Genomic DNA, 12,190 nt, shown 5'->3' with positions numbered 1-12,190 from the left:
TGGGCAACCTTAGCAGGGGAGGTAGAGAAACAAGTTTGGTTCTTGCATTCAATCTACATCACAGTTTGGACACAACTAACTCAAACTTAAATTTCACGGTAACAAACTCCTGTCTCAAATGAGCAGGCTAAATAAATGCCACTTCTGGTCTATAGGTTTATTCTGCGACAGTCTCTCCAGCAATCTATGGGGTTCTTCATTCCTACTGAGCCATTACTGACTTGCATCATTTTCAGTAGCAATGCTTTAAGTTTCTTCTTTCCACTGTAGCATATCAGAGAGAGCACCCCACTTGCTTCTGGATTTATCTCTTGGCTTTCAACATCCTGGTCTGTCCATGTGTTTTCAAACTGTCCCCAGGCCTGAAGGAACCTATGGTCAGCTTCTCCTCCTACATGACTTTGTGGCACAAAGGATATCTCTTCTACTAGACTAAATGTTTCCAGTAGGGATAAGGAGGTTTTAGTACCATTATATAAGGCACTGGTGAGACCTCACCTGGAATACTGTGTGCAGTTCTGGTCTCCCATGTTTAAGAAGGATGAATTCAAACTGGAACAGGTACAGAGAAGGGCTACTAGGATGATCCGAGGAATGGAAAACTTGTCTTATGAAAGGAGACTCAGGGAGCTTGGCTTGTTTAGCCTAACTAAAAGAAGGTTGAGGGGAGATATGATTGCTCTCTATAAATATATCAGAGGGATAAATACCAGAGAGGGAGAGGAATTATTTAAACTCAGTACCAATGTGGACACAAGAACAAATGGATATAAACTGGCCACTAGGAAATTTAGATTAGAAATTAGACGAAGGTTTCTAACCATCAGAGGAGTGAAGTTTTGGAATAGCCTTCCGAGGGAAGTAGTGGGGGCAAAAGATCTATCTTGCTTTAAGATTAAACTCGATAAGTTTATGGAGGAGATGGTATGATGGGATAACATGGTTTTGGTAATTAAATATTCATGGTAAATAGGCCCAATGGCCTGTGATGGGTTTTTAGATGGGGTAAGATCCAAGTTACCCGGGAAAGAATTTTCTGTAGTATCTGGCTGATGAATCTTGCCCATATGCTCAGGGTTTAGCTGATCGCCATATTTGGGGTCGGGAAGGAATTTTCCTCCAGGGCAGATTGGAAGGCCCTGGAGGTTTTTCGCCTTCCTCTGTAGCATGGGGCACGGCTCACTTGCTGGAGGATTCTCTACTCCTTGAGGTCTTCAAACTACAATTTGAGGACTTCAATAGCACAGATATAGGTGTGAGGTCTTTTTTAGGAGTGGTGGGTGAAATTCTGTGGCCTGCATTGTGCAGGAGGTCAGACTAGATGATCATAATGGTCCCTTCTGACCTAAATATCTATGAATCTATGAATCTATGAAATGGCCAGTGGGGTTGCTAATACAAACTTAAAATTATTGACCTGACTACTGATGCATGCCATAAGAAGCATACAAGATCAACTGTATTTTAGTATTGACAGTGGTTCGTGTGCAGCCTGCAGTGAGCACACCCCAACCTCATAGAGAAGAGAGGGGAAATGCTTGTCTGTGGAAGCCTACTGTATTATCTACTGCTCCTGTCACTGAGAAGAGGGGAAACCATGCCTAATGCAGCCATTGTGCTTGCTGCCATTTCTGTCCATGCCTCCACTTTTCAGAGACTAATGCAAGCCTGCATGGGGAATGCTTTGGTATATCCCAGTAACACTGGAAGGATGAGATTGGTCTGGAATAGACTTTGTGGGATTCTGGAAGTGTTATTCCTATGGAGTACACCATTTCCCTTGAAAGCCAATGTATGCCAGGAAATGGCATGAGAATGGATGAGTGGGTAGCATACATGGATCACTAATGTAGCTGTTGAAATTCTGCAAGCATCAGAGATGTGTCACAGTGACAGTCCATTTTACTCTGCAGGAAGAGCATCCTGTGGCCAAGCTCCTTGGCTTCTTTGGCAAACTGGAAATGTAGTGGCAGCTTTAAGTCAGTTGTCAGACTGAGTGGCCCGTTTTCAGATGTAATTCAATAAAACTCCCTCTCAGTACGCAATACTCATTGGTTTGGTATATGTTTCTTAGGATGCCTCAATCTATTTTCAATGTGCTGCAGATTTGGACAATGCCAATTTGGGACAATGCCTAAACTGCTGGACTGGGGGAAGCTGGGACTTTAGCAGCTGAATAGGGAGCAGATGGGGTTTTAGCACCTACTTGGGAAGGTGAGGGAGGCAGTTTGGCAGCCAGGCAGTGGTTGAGGCCTTTGGCCTGAGGTAGATGGGGGTTAGGTGAGTTTAACAGCATTGCTCAGGGGTGTGGATTTTTCACACCCTCTGAGTGACTTAGTTGTGCTGACCTAATTCCCTAGTGTAGACCAGGCTTCAGGTTCTGCAGCACCATTCTGTATCAAGAGGTGGGTTCTGTGATAAATTTCCGAATTGTGGAAAACAGAGGGGTTTTTGTTTGTCTTGCTCACAGAGATCCATTATTTAACACGGTAATGATGCTAAAAAGTAAAGATGAAAAAGTAAAACCATACACTTAAGCTAACATTCTTGAGCTCCCAACATTAAAGATCAACTGTTGGACAGCCAGAATAAACTGCATGTAATTGCATTTTAATGGAGCAACAGTGGCCATTTGGGCTAATTGTAGAGGAGTATTATCTTTCCAAAATTATGTCTACTACTCTAGTCATTTATACGATATAGGGTTAACAGAATTAATCTGACATAATCTCTACTCTGAGTTTAAGACTCTCTGCTAAAGAGAGAGAGACAAAGTAAATGCAGCTTGTATCTCTGATATTCCTTTATATAAAGCGACTTACTCATGTTAACATGAAAAATGGCAAAATAGCAATTTTACACTGGATTTCTGGCCCTAGTTGATCTGAACCAATAACACAATTTCAGAACAGCATTCAAAGTAAATTGAATATGATAATCAGTTCTCCAACCGGAGAACACCCATTCCTGCACTAGACAGCAGAAGGCGGTTGGGAGGAGGGTTTTCTTGGTTGACTTAAGGTTAAGCCTGTGATTGTGCCAATTTATGTTTCTATTGTAGTGATGATATGTTCCCTTCTGCAATCTTATTTCACTGTCGCATCAGTGTGTGTCATGAATGAACATTAATTCAAATCAAACACATAGTGAGGCTTTTGGGAATATCCCAGGATTAATGAAGTGAAGAACAATACAGAGCACACATTTTCTGGCTAGTATGTTCCGGAATAAACTCTCTTGTAGACTTCAGCACAAATAAAAAATGACTGTCTCATTTTGTGCTTGATCTTTGTGTGTCTTCTTTTTAAAAATTGCAGAAGATGCATGTTCTGTTTAAGTCTTATTTGTATTACGTTAGCATGTGGAGGCCTCAAATGAGATCAGGGCCCCATTGTCTTAGGTGCTGTATGCAGACGTAGAGTGAGACAGTCCCTGCCCAGAATTGCTTGCCGTTCTAAATAGATAAGGGTTGGGCAGAGATACAGAGCGGCAATGTGACTTGCCTGAGGTCATACAGCCGGTCAGTAACTGAGCTGGGAATAGAATGCGGGTTCCTTGAGTCCTGGTCCCGTGTCTTAGCCCCTGGACCACACTCCCTTTTCTGGAAGTTCTATTCCTGGATCTGCTACGGAAACAGTGTGTTATGGGATTTGTTCTCTCTGCCAATGTGCCAGGTCTCCTTGCTCCCACTCCAGTGCCCAATCCACTAGACTATTTTCAGAGTAACAGCCGTGTTAGTCTGTATTCGCAAAAAGAAAAGGAGTACTTGTGGCACCTTAGAGACTAACCAATTTAAAGCTTATGCTCTAATAAATTGGTTAGTCTCTAAGGTGCCACAAGTACTCCTTTTCTTCTTTCCACTAGACTATGTTGCATCCCAAGTTAATTAGTAGTGCACGTTACTAGCTGTGCATGTAAGAGTCTTCCTGAACGCAGGTTAGGGGTGAACAAGATGAAAGCCTGTCAGTGTTTCATTAAAATAATGGACTAGAATTTGTAGATAAGATGTCTCCATGTGAGGTGAGATCCTTAAATATTGGGAAGGCAGGATACGTGTAATTTGTATTGCATTTAATTTTTTTATTTTACAAGCAGATTACTAAATCTGTAAACACAAGTTACATTTTTCTTCTAAGTGTATCTGACTAGACTAGCCAAATACCTTGATTTTCCTGGCACAGTTCTGAAATCAGTGTGTGACCCACGTTGCGGGACTCAGCCTAGCACGGTTCAAAATTATCACTGGATGGGCTGTGATTCATAAGCGTTAACATGGTTTTGTTTTGATTTATGGCACTGGCCACTTTGCTGGCCACTGACAGACCAGACAACTATGTGATTATTTGTCTGATGATGCGTAGGAACCTCAGTGGTGGAAGATGTTTGAAATGGGTGAGATGGAGAAGTACAGGAGTCCAAGGATGGTGTGTTGGTCAAAGGCCCTCTTTTGCCATTTCCAGTTCAGTAAAGCTAAAAATAGACAAAACCTTGGCTCACTAGGCAATGGATACCGATACAACAGATGACGCCAATGACCAGGATATCAGAACTTGAGGAGATCCTAATGCAGACTTAATATCTTCTGTAATGCTTTGCTTCAGCTTCGAACCTGAATGCCTTCTCTTTAACCCTTTTCCCTTTCCTGGCTGTAGGGCAGGTCACTGAAGGGAGATCTTGTTTTCTCTGTATTGCAGCTTTCAAAAGTTGGGTCTCCCTGCCAACTGCAGAGGTAGTATGACAGAGTGAGAGTAGCCTAGGGCTGACTCACCACTCTGTAAGCTTCCCTGTATGGGCCACATTGGGAAATATTTGATTAGGACTGGATGATTAACCAGTTAACAAGGGGATTCCACTCCTCTGCTGGGAACTGTTAAATGGGGAACAGAAAGGGAGAGAGGTGTGGAAGGAAGGGCAGAGAAGCTCAGGATCTCAGAAAAGTGAGACCTCTTTCCCGGACCTCTCACCCTGTGTCTAGGGGGTTTCTTGAGGCTTGGAGAAAGCCATGTGGTCATGGGATATGAAGCTGCATAAAAGACATCGTAAATAAAGTACACTGTGGTGTGAGCTTCTGTCAGAATGCATGAGGACTGCTTGCTAAGAGAAATCCAGGGGGAGGGAGCACACCCTGTGACAGGTAGCAATGAGACAGATGCCATTTTGTGTTTCAGTTCAGATGCAGAATGTTACAGAATGAATCGCTCTTCTGGATATTCAACTTGTTCATTATTTGCTTGTTGTTTTTTCTAAACTGAAATAAGCCATCAAGACTGAAAAGTGCTTCTCTTCTTCCTTCTGTGTGAGGGAACATACCACTGGCAAACACATTTGTTATGATCATAGAACTAGAAGTCCTTCTGCTATGTCTACGTTTTCCCATATCACACTTATTTGTATCCCAAAGGACTCTGAATCTTGTTTTAGGGCAAGATCTCAGTCCACCTTTTCTTTTCTCCCAAGAGGAGTTCAGTGTTTTACAGTAATTGGCAGTGTTCAAAGTCTTCCTGTGTCAGAACTGCCATTTCTTGTGGGTTGGCATTGGACCTCCTCTCCTCTAAAGATCTCTATTGACCCCTAGGTTGGAGAGTGGCTGTGGCTTTTCCCTGGGTAGCAAAAGTATCAGCAGTTGGGAGTATTACCAAGGGCAGATTTTTCTTTTTCAGCAACTTTTATAGAACAAAGTCTAACTCTATCAATAAACATAATAAGACTGCTTATAAAGGCTTGCTCTACAACCCAATACAGTTGCAAGAAGACATTTTCCTGTGCATGGTTTTTGAACTGTCCACATGAGTAAATATCTGTGGATGAATCTAGAGATATTGCTAGTGTGAAATTCATTACGTTTTGGATTTATTTTGAGGATACATGATAAACACCAACACAACCATGTAGATTTCTTTGAACGTTCACATAGTATAGCAGAAAGCAGTGTTTGGCCCTTGAGGAACTAGTTTTCAGGAACTAGTGCTCCTAGTGGATCAGTACTCTGAAATTATTTGAATTTTGCAAAAACCCCTTTTGATTCTTTCCTGGTTCATTCCATGGGAGAACTTAGATACTTTGTGAAATGGTGTTCCAATTCACTCGTGCTTTTTCTGGTAACAGCTGGCAGTGAAGCTATGCTGACTTTAAAATATGATTCAGTCAAACTAGTTTGTTTGACTTGCTGAATGATCAGACATGATGGAATGTTTGCATCCAGAAGATCTCAAATTCCCCCCAACACCCAGTTCCACGTTGGCGGTTCTGACCTCCAGGGCCATTCTGTTTGAAACAATTACAGTTTTTAATTTTTGAATGCATTTTTTAAAAAAAGCAGCCAAGTACAAAGATTAACCCATAGGTTTTGCCCTCCTGAAGAAAGTGTGTGAATTCATTGCAACATCCTGCCTTTTAACTGGGGAGAGGAAATTCAGATCCTCTCAGACATTGTACCCTGTATATTTGAGAGCAAATAATGGACCAATAACACAAAAGTTCATCATGTGGTGGTAGGGCCTCTCCTTTAGGGTGTTTGAAATTACTGAAGTGTCTTAGGTTATGATCTACTTTACTTCTGCGCCTTGTTTCTCTGACCAGATTGGGCTAAAAGTAAAAAGTAAAACAGGAGGTGAAAACCCTTACTTCTGTTTGTTAATCTTTCTTCTTCTATCTTTCTTTCTTTTTTTTCTTCTTTTTAATAGCAAGGCTCTTTTTTTCTCTCTTTTGCCTCAATAGAAAGAAAAAAAGTTTTGTCAGCACTCCTGTTTCTTTTGTTGTTTTCTTTTTCTCAGAAGTCTTTTCTGCTTTTATCCTAATCCCAGTCATGCATGAGAGAACAGTTGTGCTCTGTTGTTTGTCTGTTCTGCTAGTTTTGAATCAGTAGGGCTCCTGCTTTGTTCTCTTTATTTTCTGAACACAGAAAGGTAAAAGAGTAGGAATAGTGATTGAAACTCTTAAGAGAAATTTAGATTTAATTCATTTTTGCCATGTTGGTAATAATTAAGGGACTATGACAAATAAAAAAACAAAACAAAACCAAAAAACTCCTCTGAGATCAGATTTTCCTTATCTGGAACATTTTTTAACTTGTAGCCCTTGAGACATTGCATTTTTACCCACATCATCCGATTTATTCACTCTGTGGAACCAGCTAATGATTTAACATATGCCAGTTTTTTACCCACCACTCGGAATTGTTCCTTTGTAGGAACTGTTTTTTTATTCAAACACATATATTTGAAAAGCTGTATTAAGCTTCTTTACCTGATGTGATGTCAGCATGATTCTCAGGCCAGAACTGGGTTTTAAGACATACATTTATGGCCTTTAAACCCATCCACATTCTGGAGAGTTGTTTGTTTGAGGCATGTATTGCAGAATCACGGCCAATTTAAAAAAATATTTTAAATTATTTCTGTAATATTTTGACAAATACATGATAAATATTCATGATAAATAGTCTGAATCATTTAACAAATTAAACTAAGACTAAACACAAATCCATCTGTTTCTGTTTCATCCTTGCAAAACAAACCTTTTATGATTTTGGTATCCAACATGTGCTTGTTCTCTGTTGCCATGGAAATGCTATAGGCCTGAAATTTTTCACAGGCTCTTACTATGAAGTTTTTGAAAACTGTTTTGATTAATTTTTCCTCCACTTCAACTTCTCTCTCACTTAAACTGTTTTCTCTTTTGTTTCACACTTGATTTATGGCAGGTCGCTGTCATTTAAATAGATGTGCATTTTGAAATTCCTTCTTTCTGTTCTAATGCAAAGAAAAAATAACCCATGCAAGTCATGCTCAAAGACTTGGTTATTGTTGCTTGCTGGATTTCTGCTCTCTGTGGTTGTCGGGCCTAATTCAAAGTAATTCAGGCTACTCAGTGGGGGCAGTGCATAGCTCCACAGGAAATTATGATAGCAAAAGTCTTCCTGTAGAGTTCTGCGCTTGGCACTACAAAGTGCCTCAGGCTGCAGTTACCTGAATAGGGTTGAATTAGACCAGACAACCGCATCATCCCACTTCTTAATCTATTAGAGCGATATACAAGTGGCAATTGTTGATTGCAAAAATGGGATTAAGAGGCTCTTCAAGTGAATTGATTTTCTTGTGAGAACAAAAAGAGGAAAGAGAAGCCTAGTTTGAATCACACAGCTAGAAAGTTTCGTGAATGGGTTCCACTCCAAATGTTAGAATTAAAGCAATCAGTGTTTCCCCATGGGGTATGCAGGTGAGAGGAATAAACTGCTGGAAAATAGAAAATTATGTCTAAAATTTAAAAAAAGTTTGTGGCATTCTTGCCACAAGACTTGCCAAAGCATGGAACTCTTTCCCCTCCTCACAGCAGCAACAACTCCTTGTTTTAACTTTGGCACACAGGAATTTGTTGCTGTTCATCAGTCTCCGTTTATTACTCTTTAATCTTTCTTTTCGCTGACCTATTTTAATTTTTTTGTTTTAACTCAGGTAAATTAAAGGGAGCAAAGGGACTATTTTAGTTTCTTTGACACTTTCTTCTAAAATCTTACTTGACATTTAAAAAAATTTTTATGTACCGAGACCAAAGACATTTTTGCTCTCTAGTATGAGGCATCCAAGGTTTGGTATATCTGCTGCTCTAGGGAAGAGCCTTTTAGGTTATTTTGAATTGTATTTTCAGAATGTGATAGTAACTCTGCGTTAGCTAATATTTCTGCCATCTCCTGAAGGTCTATTTAAAAAGAAAAGTATTATTTTTGCCAGTGCAGCCAAGTTTTATTAGGGTGAATAACACAAATCTCTTGTCGCTCTTACAACAGACAATTGGAAAAGTAATTTGACTGTAATTGGTTTAATGTACAGGCCTTTGCAAAATGAACACACTGTATTTGTTTTTAGATGACCCTCAATGAAACTGGAAATCATTCTGCCTTGACTAAAGAGCCATTGAAAGACAATGTACAGGATGTACATTCACTTGCCTATGATAATTTCTAAAATGATATTTAGCTCCACTTGGAAGTTAGCTGGTTTGTATGGCATATCATGCATCACAAATGTATCTGGAATGATCACCTATCTGACAGCTTTAGCTGTCAGAAGTTCCAAGAGTGTGGAGAATAGAAATGACACACTGATGCCAGCTGGGGAAAAGGAACTGACCAGAGCAGATGGAGGGAAGCCTTGTCTTACCTCTGGCTTTAGGACATGTCACATACCAACTAGTAGTAAATTTCCAATTCTTGGCCACTGAAATTAGTGGTTTAAGCATTTGCCACATTTAAATAGCATCATGTGTGTTGTCATGATTACAGCTCTGAATGTGAATATGAAATCTTCACATTCCTGAGACAACTCAGAAGGAAACTCTTGGAGATCACATAGGAGAGAAGTGTGTGGCATTAACTCACTGTTTAGGAGTTGGAGTTAGGGAAGGAGCTGATAGGTGATGCCACCTTTGTTTACAGCCGTAGAAAGAAGACTGTCTCTTCCATCTTCAAAGATCTTTTTGGGGAAGGAAGAAAGAGGTACAATTTAGCCATTCAGTGCTCCCTATGCACACTGATGTGCCTGTTCTTCTAAAGTGCTATTCAGCACCACTGGCTAGTGTTTTTTAATTTGTCATTTTGCTTCCTAAGCCTGGATCCTTATCAACAAACAGCTCTGTAAGAAATATATTGGAGCAGAAACAGCTGATGGAGTCATTACCGGTTTGCAGCTCTGATGGCAAGCAGGGAAGGATGCAGCTGATCAGCTCTTGACCTGTGGGTGGCACTGCATTCAATAAGAACTTTGTAAGAGGGGCTTCAGGCGAAAGGGCAGAAGCAAACTCAGAACAAAAGAAAGGCATCTGGGCGTTAGTTGGTAATATTTTATTTAAGAAGTTGACTAAATTAATTGATTGCAAAATCTTCACATTAGCAGATGAGGATATGTATTTTAAAAGAAATGGTGGCGTTTTGGCAAGGAGAGATCTTTTCTCTGGCAAAAAGAACCACTGAAATTATTCTTGTAAGAGCTCAAAGTTTGAATGACATAGTAAAGACAAAATATGTATCTCATAAGGAAAAAAATTACCTACAGTTTTGTTATTTACATGAAAATGTGATCATAATCAGTTACGGTAATATCCTTCCTGCGGTATTCAAGGCTGTTTCTTCTGCTTCTGTTGTTGCTTCAGTTGTAATAGCTTTCCTAGGTTTAATTCCAAAGATGTAATTTTATTGGGGGCACTGCTTCTTCAGGTGAATTTTTCCAAAATCTTTGTCAGGCGGTGAAAGAGGTATTAGCTGCCGGTTCTGCATCCTACATTCGATAGATAAATTGGGGGATAATTATCTGTTTGTAATAATGTTGCTTTTTCTAATTACTGTACTTTAATTGTTCCATATTTAATTACCTAAAATTGCATAAGACTTGAGTAGTGTCTTTGCACATGCTATCAATTATGTCATAATAAATTTAATTTACTTTTCAGGATTCACCGTAGCTGATTGTTGGGCTTCTGTTCCTGCTTGACTGTTCTGACTCTGAACAGGTTTATTCAGCTGTTGTCTGCTAAGCTCTACAGAAAAGAACAATGGCTTCTGATCTGCCTTTTATGGTTTATTGGAAACTGGTGGTCCGCACTACAGCTTTGGTCAGTGATTAACCAGAGTGAAAACAAACTACACAAGGCTAAGTTGATGTTGGAGGAGGAATGAGCCCACTTCATTAAGGCTTTAAGAGGAAACCTTTTCTTCTTCAGTGCTTGTTCAAAACTTTTCAGGTCTCTATTTAATCACGTAATTCTCTCTAAGTAGCAAGGGAAGCTTGCTGCACAGCAAGAGGTCTTTTGCCACATGACAACTTAGAAAGATAAATTATATATAAATATCTTCATGGTTTTGTGCAGAGGAAACCAACTTTAGTTTTACCGTGTGAAACTAATTCACTTCTTTCTTTAAGGGGAAGAGCTAGTACTTTCTCATGTCAAAATGTACAAGGAAAAGCCTTTAATGCCATTATCTCTTTTGGCATATATATGTAAGATGAGCAATTCATATCTGGCTAGAGCTAGACCAAGGCTTTAGAAGAGGAAAAAATAAAGAGGCAGCAATAACCACAACACTTTAAAAGGACAGTGGTATGGATGCAGGCTGAGCTGAAACCAAAGTGCTTACTATGAGGTATCTGATTCTGACTTCATGAGAAATCAAATCCTCTAATGCCACTCCAAGGCTTTTTGTGGACTGAAACTGTAGACAGCCATAAGCCTGGGAAGTTATGTATTACAAATATTGTAGCAGGTATGAGATGGATTGATTAGGTGCTACCAGTCTTCATTTCTCCATATACATGGTGCATATCCTCCTCAGCTGCCCATGAGGTCCATTCTGGCATTGTGCTGAGAAGTCATACAAAGTGAATTATGTTGCAGTGGACCACATACTTTTCTGTACATTTATTTTTTAATATGGCAGTTCATTATAATTTGGGGAGCATAAGACTGAAACTCAAAGCAGAGTGATGATAAATCAGCTACTTTGCATACCCAGGTCATCTAGCAATAGGCAAGCACCTTGCTATTACTGCAGGCCCCCTATATTAGCAGCACTTAATAACTCAAATAGCCCACTATAACAAATTGTTGGTGAATGTTACAGAAGTAAGAATGAATGGCGAGTTGCTGTACAGACATATTTAAAAAGTCCTTGAACTGTTTTTTGTGGAAACTTTGCTGACTTTAGCAGGTGTTTAACAGCTGATGATTAAGGCTCTGATTCTGCAAATACTTGGAAATGTGAGTAACTTTACAGATGTGAATAAAGTTCATAACTGAAACCCAAGGTCCCAATTCAACAAAACACTTGATCAGGTGCTAACGTGCTTTGCTAAGTTGGGGCCTGCATTTTGCAGTGTTATAAATGTTGAGCAGGTGGCTGGGTGTTCTCGCCGATGAAGGTTGGGATTTTGTTTTGTGATTTCGCTCTTCTATTTTGAGCAATTGCTTTTTGAAATGAAAATGGAGAGCTATAAAAAATACAGTCTATAAATAAACCATAGATAAAAAATTAACACACATCCACATAACCACTAGAGTTTATATGGTTTGCTTCTTGGCCTGGGTATTTCAAACTGTTCAGAGACTTATTTGTTAGGGTTTACTTTAACCCTCCCCTTCCCCATTTTTCATATGAACGTAATGCTTTATGGCACCCATAGATCAAATAAAAGATTTTCTA

The sequence above is a fragment of the Lepidochelys olivacea genome (assembly GCF_965140295.1).
Source record: "Lepidochelys olivacea isolate rLepOli2 genome assembly, chromosome: 9".
Lineage (NCBI taxonomy): Eukaryota > Metazoa > Chordata > Testudines > Cheloniidae > Lepidochelys > Lepidochelys olivacea.
Note: the sequence above shows the minus strand (reverse complement) of the source record.